This window comes from Perognathus longimembris, chromosome 10 (assembly GCF_023159225.1).
Source record: "Perognathus longimembris pacificus isolate PPM17 chromosome 10, ASM2315922v1, whole genome shotgun sequence".
Classification (NCBI taxonomy): Eukaryota; Metazoa; Chordata; class Mammalia; order Rodentia; family Heteromyidae; genus Perognathus; species Perognathus longimembris.
Window position 1 is genome coordinate 42,133,777 of NC_063170.1, and position 10,101 is coordinate 42,143,877.

Sequence of the window (10,101 nt, forward strand, 5' to 3'; positions counted from 1 at the left end):
TATTGAAGCCAAGCTATTTGCAAATAACTAGAAATTTAAGACAAATTCTGATAGACATTGAAAGAGAAGACACGGGTTAAGGGTACAAGAAGAATCAGACTTGTATTTTGGGAAGATTTTTTAAAAAAATCACCTATGTACTATAACTGTTTATCCTTTGCCAAAATTCTGTCGTAAGAAGGAAGAGACATGAGGAAGCATGAACTGGCAGTCACATTCCAGTGACTGTCTTTGGTATCTAACTTTATTTGAACAAACATTTACAATCTACCATTCTCATGTTCCATAGAGAAAATAAAGATGAAGTACCATGCACAGCAAAGTTCAGGGATATAGACGCTTAAAAATTGTGATACATCGTGACAGGTGCTATAATAACATTATGAAATGAAAATGATAGAAAGCCTATGGAGAAGTTGTATTATTTGTGCTCATAGAGATTGAATAATAGAGTTTACAGGACAAGCATGAAGAAGTTATTCTGAGCAGAAAAGCCAGCATGTGCTAGGTGCTGATCGCTCACCCCTGTTAATCTAGCTACTCAGGAGGTTGAAATCTAAGGATTGTGGTTTAAGGCCAGACTGCAGAAAAGTCCAAGAGACTCTTATCTCCAATTAAGCAGCAAAAAGCCAGAAGTAGAGGTGTGGCTCAACTAGTAGAGTACCAGTCTTGAGTGTAAAAGCCAAGTAAGAGCGTAAGGCCCAAGAACAAGAGTTCATGCCCAAGTCCTAGCATGTGCACATACGTGCGTGTGTACACCTTCCCCTCCCCAGCATGTCAATAAATCACACATGGTAATAAAAGAACATATGCAGGTACTTATGAGAGGTGGAAAAATTTTTGATGGGCTTAGGATGCCATAATGAAGAGTTTAGACTCAGCATAGTATGTCTCCAGGGGCTAGAAAACTGAAATAAATGAGAGATACTGACCAAGTAGTGACTGTGGCCTCTTATTTGGTAAGGTCCATTTGAGGAAAGAAGTTAAGAAAGGTCCCTTGTAAGTAAAGCAGCTGGATCTCCATTTCCATAGATGGTGGCTTTCTGAGTATAAGAACCTCATATTGTCGAATAATCTCAACTTTCTGAGAGAAACCTGAAATCTCACATTCTATGTGAGTTGGCATGATAATTCCATGCTGCTAACTAATAAAAAATGTTTTGAAGCAGAGCCAATTTTAAATTCAAGTCTGTCCAGATGCTAGTAGCTTGTAACTAACAGCTAGAGACGAACAGAAACCCAAAAGTGTTTACACTGAAGAAGCCCACACTATGTGTGGTGGGGAATGAATTCTGAGAGCAGAAAGAAGATGTCACATAAGGTAAGGAAATACTTGGTAGGAAGCAGAGAAGCTGCTGCAGGCATGGAGGAGAGGAAGTGGAGCTGACAACCTGGACTGCCTGGAGTGGACTGCCCCAAAGACACCAGGGTGAAACTCTGGGAGGAAAATAAAAGCAGTCATGACTCCATTTTGGTTTTTACGTATTCCACAACGACTTTTTAAAACCATCAATTTTGTTCTTGATTTCTACAATCTAGTCTAAAATTCTAGAACGTTTATTCGATGTAAAAGAAGATAGATTTTAGTTGCTTCTATGTGCTGGAGTTGCTACACGCCGAGCCTTGCGGCCTGCTCAGCCAAGATGCCAGAGTAGACCCAGACCCAGGACCAGCCCATGGAGGAAGAGGAGGTGGAGACCTTCACCTTCCAGGCAGAGATGGCCCAGTTGATGTCGCTGATTATCAACACCTTTTACTTGAACAAAGAAATCTTCCTGAGGGAGGTCATCTCCAACTCGTCCGACTCTCTGGACAAAATCTGCTATGAAAGCTTGACAGATCCTAGCAAATTAGACTCTGGGAAGGAGGTGCACATTAATCTCATTCCCAACAAACAAGATTGCACCCTCACCATTGTGGATATTGGCATTGGCATGACTAGGGCCGATTTGATCAATAACCTAGGCACCATCGTCAAGTCTGGGACCAAAGCCTTCATGGAGGCTTTGCAGGTTGGTGTAGATATCTCTATGATTGGCCAGTTTGGTGTTGGTTTTTGTTCTGCCTATCTGGTCGCTGAGAAGGTGATTGTCATCACCAAGCACAACGATGATGAGCAGTATGCCTGGGAGTCCTCGGCCGGGGGTCCTTCACTGTGACGACAGACACAGGGGAACACATGGGCTGAGGAACAAAGGTTATACTGCATCTAAAGGAAGACCAAACAGAATACTTGGAGGAAAGAAGGATCAAGGAAACTGTGAAGAAACATTCTCAGTTTACTGGCTATTCCTTTACCCTTTTTGTGGAGAAAGAACGAGATAAAGAAGTCAGTGATGATGAGGCTAAAGAAAAGGAAGATAAAGAGGAGGAAAAAGAAAAAGAAGAAAAGGAGTCAAATGATAAGCCTGAAATAGAAGATGTTGGTTCTGATGAAGAGGAAGAAGAAAAGAAGGATGGTGACCAGAAAAAGAAGAAAAGATTAAGGAAAAGTACATTGATCAGGAAGAACTCAGTAAGACAAAGCCAATCTGGACCAGAAATCCTGATGGTATCACTAACGAGGAGTACGGGGAGTTCTACAAGAGCTTGACCAATGGTTGGGAGGACCACCTGGCAGTGAAAGATTTTTCCACTGAAGGACAGTTGGAATTCAGAGCTCTTCTTTTTGTCCCAAGACATGGTCCTTTTGATCTATTTGAAAACAGGAAGAAAAAGAACTACATTAAGCTCTATGTCTGTAGAGTTTTCATCACGGATTACTGTGAGGAGCTGATCCCAGAGTATCTGAATTTCATCCGAGGGGTTGTGGACTCTGAGGACCTCCCTCTAAATATTTCCCGCAAAATGCTGTAACAGAGCAAAAATTTGAAAGTTATCAGAAAGAATTTGATCAAGAAATGCTTAGAGCTGTTCACTGAACTGACAGAAGACAAAGAGAACTACAAGAAGTTTTATGAACAGTTTTCTAAAAATATAAAGCTTGGAATCCATGAGGACACTCAAAACTGGAAGAAGCTTTCAGAGCTCTTGCGCTGCTACACATCTGCTTCCGGGGAGGAGATGGTTTATCTCAAGGACTACTGCACCCCGATGAAGGAAAACCAGAAGCACATCTACTACATCACAGGTGAGACCAAGGGCCACTGGCAAACTCGGCCTCCTTGGAGCAGCTTTGGAAGCACAGCCTGGAAGTAATCTTCATGATTGAGCCCATCGACCAGTACTGCTGAAGTCCAGCAGTTGAAGGAGTTTGAGAGGAAGACCTTAGTGTCTGTCACCAAGGAAGGCCTGGAACTTCCAGAAGATGAGGAGGAGAAAAAGAAACAGGAAGAGAAAAAGACCAAGTTTGAAAATCTCTGCAAGATCATGAAAGACATCTTGGAGAAGAAGGTTGAGAAGGTGGTCGTGTCAAACTGCTTGGTGACATCCCCCTGCTGCATTGTCACAAGCACCTATGGCTGAACCGCGAACATGGAGCAGATCACGAAGGCCCAAGCCCTCCGAGACAACTCGACCATGGGCTACATGGCAGCCAAGAAACACCTGGAAATCAACCCCGACCACTCCATCATTGAGACCCTGACACAGAAGGCGGAGGCCAACAAGAATGACAAGTCCATGAAGGACCTGGTCATCCTCCTCTACGAAACTGCGCTCCTGTCCTCGGGCTTCAGTCTGGAGGATCCCCAGACACGTGCAAACCAGATCTACAGGATGACCAAGCTTGGTCTAGGTATTGATGAGGATGACCCCATGGCCCACGACACCCGTGCGGCCGTGACGGAGGAGACGCCGCCCCTGGAAGGCGACGACAACACCTCGCGCATGGAGGAAGTGGACTAGGCCCAGCGCCCGCCCCTCCCCTTCACTCCCTTGGATAATATATTGCCCAGGATTTTGTTTAGTTTTGCTAACATTTAAAAAAATGTCTGTATGGCATGGCAGCTACTTAAAGGGTAAGATAAGATTTCTTTCTACTTGTGATACTGTGACACTGTAGGCAAAGCAAAGGTTAATAATGCTTTTTCTAGTTTCACCTTGGTTTTGAACAGGTGGAGATGTTTATTGCAAGCTGTAATGTGACCTATTGTTTGTGTTTAGCTATTAAGCCAGAATCCTTAGTAGACCAAATCTTGTCACTGGTGTGTTCTGGCATATTTACCTTCATGTTTAAAGACAATTTTTGTTGAAATGGCTTGTGTTTCATCAGAGAGGGTCCAATTTTTTCAAAAAATGTCTTCCATTCCTTGCAGTTAATGGTGCATGTGCTAGTCCTCTAGAAATACGTATGCTAGCTAGGATGACATGGCCCAAGTTGACCGGAGGAACTCTCCACTGGGTTTGATTTCCAAAGAAAAGTGTACTATTTAGAGAAATAAAAATAAACTTCCTTAGATGTTGTGTTGTAAAAACATTAAAGCCACTCAGCAACAGAGCTTGTGTGTAGAGACGTAGTGTGCTTTAAAAGGTAGCAAATATAATAAGTTAAAAGAAAAAAAAGAAGATAGATTTTTTTTTCTTAACCTAAAGAAATCACCCTTTTTCCTTCTTCCCATTCATACTCCAAGATGAACCATGAGCTTTAACTGCTGGATTTGAGATTCTTTCTCGGTGTAGCGTTAAACACATTAATGTGGTTGAAGCAATGAGCTGAAAGTATTTTAATCCTTGATGGATAGAAGCAGAGGAGGAATTTATGAATGCAATTCTTTTCAAGTTTGAAGATAATGATTTTTGCCTTTTCTGCCTCTGCTTTTTCTCCCCCTCCTGCATTTTACATTTTGCGACAGCAAGTCAGACACACTATTATTCTATTCAGCAGCCTTGACATTAGCAGCACATTTGCAATTTGCATGAACTAAAGAAGGGCTGCTTCCATCATATTGTCTTCAGTTTCAAGCAGTGTTTATTGCAATGGAGACTTTTGGTGGTCTTTCCACTTATGACTTCTAATTTTGTAGGTACCATCTACTGCCTGTTAATTTGCTTATAGGACCATTGGAACAGAAGAGAACCCTGCATCTTGGATAGCAGAATTATAACTTAATTAATTGAACACTGCTTAGGTTGCCTATGGAAAAGCTAGTCTATATGGGCTGAATTCACTGAATTTTCCCAATGTACTCCGTGGAATGCCTTTTGGCTTTTGACCTCTGGCCAGTTAGGACTCATGACTGTGACTGACAAATTGCCAAAGGTCATACACACATACACACACACACTATATATATATGTATATATATACATATACATGTATATATAATCAAATATATATTACATGTTATATATATTTGATTGCTGCTCTTTCAGGTTTTTATTTGTGCCACAAACTGGATAAATTCTCATTAGATTGAGCTAATTCTTAGTATAGTAGGATCTGGTGGCTTTGGTAAGGTTTTAAGGTAACTTGGAATATTAAAAGCAAGTAGATGCTTTAGTCATCTTCACTTGTCTGTAGATATTCCCCTAGGATTGTGGATTCTGCTCTGTCTCAATTTCTCTGAAATGATCCATGGCATTTCTGAGACAGGAAGGAGTCACCATGCCTGGTCACATCTTTTGTGCCTTAGCTGGAAATAATCATCTATATGGAACATGAGCGCTTAGAATTAAAAAGAGCATGCTCAAATTTGGAGAGATAGTCCAGTGTTAGAGTTTTTTAGGGCCACTGTTGTTGAGCCATTGGCCATTTGGTAGACAACTGGTGCGAAAGTTTAGTTGCTCCATTTTAATGAGATTGTTTGCTTAGCATCCTTTCATCTTTTATTTTAAAGTGTGTAGACATTGAGATTCTTTATCCAGTATCATTTGCATACAGTAAAAAATTCCAACAGGATAATTTATTCTTAGTATGTGTTATATCTTGTCAAGGTCTTTAGAAATGAAGAGATTTTATTTCCAGTTCCACTACTGACTTTTGCTACCATTGTGACTATTATAATCCCACTTTGTTCACCTGAAGATTAGAAATGGGAATCTTTGCTTAATATCCTATGCATTGTTTTAGAAATGTGCCTTCCCTATTTTATGGTCTAGTTTGGAGACAAGCAGTGTTAGTTCTCTGAAGGCCTGGCAAAAATCAGGCAGAAATAAGTATGGTCTTAGGATGTTCTTTGTTGGAGTCCTTATTGCTACACTAGTCTCATTCCTTTGGATAGGTAATATATGTCTAGGTACTTACCTGCTCAGTTTTTCTATTTGTGAAGTTCCAGGGATAGAGTCTGGAGTTGCCTCTGAATCTTTGATGCATAAAGCAGACAGCCTGAATACTGCTTTTTGTGTGCCACCATGTCCCAGTGCTAGCTGTCTTTCTTTTTATATAACTCAGGTGAGGGACCTGAATGAATCATGAAGTCTGGTATGTCTGATAAATTCATACCCGGTGTTGTTTCTGATGTGATTTTTTCATATTTTCCATTGTAATTACTATTGGCACAAATCAATTATTTATCAATTTGTGCCTCGAGGTGTATTGATAAATGGTGCCTGTTTGCTTGTTTGAACAAGATATGAAGTCATTCTTATTTTGCCACTAATACTCAAGATGGAGTAACTTAGGCTAAAATTACTGCTTTAAAAGTAAGATCAAAGTTGGCACAAGCCTAAAAGCTACTGTTCTACTAGTGCAGGCTCAGCCCGCTCTCTTCATTCTTCCTCAGCTCCAGGGTGCCATGGTGCTCCCAGGGCAGAGAAGATCAGATTGCCTGTGTGTTGTTCATCACTCCTGTGTCAGTTTCATGCACTCTGCCTCTCCCTTCCTGTTAGCTTCTCCTGCTGTTGTGCTCATGTTGGGCTAGGCCCTGGTGCAATGTTTCTTGCCCTCTGGTCCAATAACTCAAGTCTCTGGGTCTCTCCAAGTCTATTTGTCTGTCCCATATAAAACTTGAGAGTGTCCTTCTGTGCAGAGCACTGGGCACTGACAAGCTGAAAAAATGCTGCTTAAAGGATAGACCTGGAAAATATTATGGTAAGTGAAGTAAGTCAGGCCCCAGTGATGCGTATGTAGAAGCTAGATCTAATTTATAAATGTTGTTTATTTATAATCTGTCATCTCTGCTCTTCTAATTCAACAACATTTTGTTGTTTTTTTTTCTTCAAATTTTTATTATCAAACTGATGTACAGAGAGGTTACAGTTTCATACGTTATTCAACAACATTTTGTAATGATTTCAAAGTATATCAAATGTGTGTAGAGGAATTAACCAATTCCTATGTAGTAGGTGTTGAATTCCATTTTTTTGTTATTGTACATAAAGTAAAATTCCTTGTTTACAAGTCTTTGTGGGCACACTAGAGATGAAATTGCTCTCTGAAAAGAGTATGGGCCTCTTGATATATATGGCCAAGTTGTCCTAGAGAAAGGTTGTGCCAATTTATTCTTCCTCTGAAGCTCTATATTCTACTTTCCTAAAGATGACAGGACAATTATAGAAGGCTAAATTAGGACAAGACCTTTAAGGTCAGCACATGTGCGTGTGCAAGTCCTTGTTCCCATACAGGGTAGATAAGGAAGTAGATTTAGATAATTTGTCCAAGGGCACAAGCAAAGGTTGAATCCCAGTCTTTTAACTCCTGTTCTGGAGGCTTTTGTGAGATGTCACATATAAAGATGACAGTGACATTCATTAGTGATTAACCAACAGATCGGGTAGGAAGTGCCCATGTGGAAATAGGAATACCTTCCAGTCCCTTTACCAAATGCAACTTTCCCAATTCCTAGATGTTTTAATCCTGAGATCTTAGCAGCTTGTCCTCCTCACTAGAACTATCAATCTTTTTTCAAGTAGTAATTTCAAAGGACAGTGGGAAAACTGAGAGGAACAGTGTGGGAACAGATCAGACCACATTTACAAACCTTCCCTTAAGCACGTGGAACTGCCTGACTATATAGCAAATAGCAGTTGTTTGCACACACAATGTCAAGAGCAATGAGGCTGGGGATATGGCCTAGTGGCAAGAGTGATTGCCTCGTATACATGAGGCCCTGGGTTCAATTCCCCAGCACCACATATACAGAAAACGGCCAGAAGTGGTGCTGTGGCTCAAGTGGCAGAGTGCTAGCCTTGAGCACAAAGAAGCCAGGGACAGTGCTCAGGCCCTGAGTCCAAGCCCCAGGACTGGCCAAAAAAAAAAAAAAAAAAAAAAAAAAAAAAAAGAGCAATGAAAATAAAAATTAACTCTGAAATGTAGGAGGGGATGGGGAGACTATAGTCAGGAATTCATAGCACCAGGAAATTAAGAAAAGTAAGGGAAGGGGCAGGTCAAAGAAGGGGGAAATGTTGAGGGGGTAGCACAGATTAAGATGCATCATATACATAAACTGCTTTGTAAAATGGCAAAATATATATCACAAAATTACATATCACAAATCACAAATATCAATACATATCATAAAATTAAGAAAAGGATGGGAAGGGTTGGGTTGGGAGGGATGGGTGAGAATGTCAAAAAGGGTAACACTGGGGGCTGGGGATATGGCCTAGTGGCAAGAGAGCTTGCCTCGTATACATGAGGCCCTGGGTTCGATTCCCCAGCACCACATATACAGAAAATGGCCAGAAGTGGCGCTGTGGCTCAAGTGGCAGAGTGCTAGCCTTGAGCAAAAAGGAAGCCAGGGACAGTGCTCAGGCCCTGAGTCCAAGGCCCAGGACTGGCCAAAAAAAAAAAAAAAAAAAAAAAAAAAGGGTAACACTAATCAAGATGTACTGTATTCATAAATTGCTTTGTTGAATGGTAACTCTTTTGTACAAATACTTAGACAATAAAAATATAAAAAATTAAATTTGAAAATATATATGATTCTTATACTATAAATGAATTTTTTTATGTTTTTCACAGAAATCGACTTTCTCTGTAGTCTTAGTTATATAATAATTTTTTTTATGTTTTACTTTTTTCAGGTCTCAAATTTTTGTTGTTTTGTAGAATTGGTTAGTGGCCTGCAATAAAAAGAGTAATTTCACAGAAAAGTATCCTGTAAGATTCACTTGGGCATACCCTCTTTTTGGCCATTTATGTTACCCCACTATTTTTTGTAATACTAGTTGATATGGCTGTGATAGGTAAGAATATGCACAAATAGGTCCCCCTGACATCATTTGTAACTATTCAGAAAATGACTACTGCCTTAAAACCTATGAACATTTTTATGATTGTTAATATATGGTGTAAGGTGTTTTCTAAAATTATTATTTTTTTCAAATTTTTATTATCAAACTGATGTACAGAGAGGTTACAGTTTCATACGTGGGCATTGGATACATTACTTGTACTGTTTGTTACCTTGTCCCTCATACTTTCTAAAATTATTGACTAATTAAATCATGCCAATATGTAATAGGACATTTTAGATATAATTAAATATTCATGTTAAAATTTTTATGTTACTTGTGCCAACTCTAGTTTCTGTTTGTGGGGGTATGACTGCTTCCTTTTTAGAGAGTTGGTCTACCATGTGTTTAGTCAAGTGACTCACTCTTTTCTAGCTTGGAGGGAGGGAATGCTATAAGATAAATGGCTGTTCAGCCAGTGCCAGTCATAGGTTTGGCCCAACATTACCTTGCCTCTGTAGCTCTGGGCCAGGATTTTATCTGCTTGAGACTTCTTGATTTGTCAAGTTGGGGCACAGACCAGCTCAATTTATTAATGTATCTGACTTTCCTCACTCTGACTATGGTTTGAATCCCTCTCCTTACTTAAGTTAGATTTACTGTGATGCTTACTGGGGCCATCCTGAATTTGATGAACAGCTAACAACTACTTACACAACTTTTTGGATCATTTTGTTCATATCAATTTGTTAGTTTTGACAAAACCATATAAATACATGTGTACATATATACATATATATACACACATATATGTATGTATATATATATTTGTGTGTGTGAGAAAAGGACACAATAATCTCAAACATATTTTATATAGCTGCCTCATTGGATAAGCACCATTAGCAGAAAGTGAAATGTAGGGATATTGAAGAGAGGAAATGAGCTGAAAAAATCTAAATTTAACTTGATATCAGAAGAAGGCACTAGAAGGAAACTCTCAGGCTACAAAAGCAGGCTTGCTACCCTGGAAATCTGTGGTAAGAAAAA

The 10,101-nt window shown here is 39.8% G+C and overlaps 1 pseudogene; it reads left to right on the plus strand.

Annotated features, from left to right (window-relative positions):
* Positions 1-1,643: 1,643 nt before the first annotated feature.
* Positions 1,644-4,438, plus strand: LOC125358647 (annotated as a pseudogene).
* Positions 4,439-10,101: the final 5,663 nt, after the last annotated feature.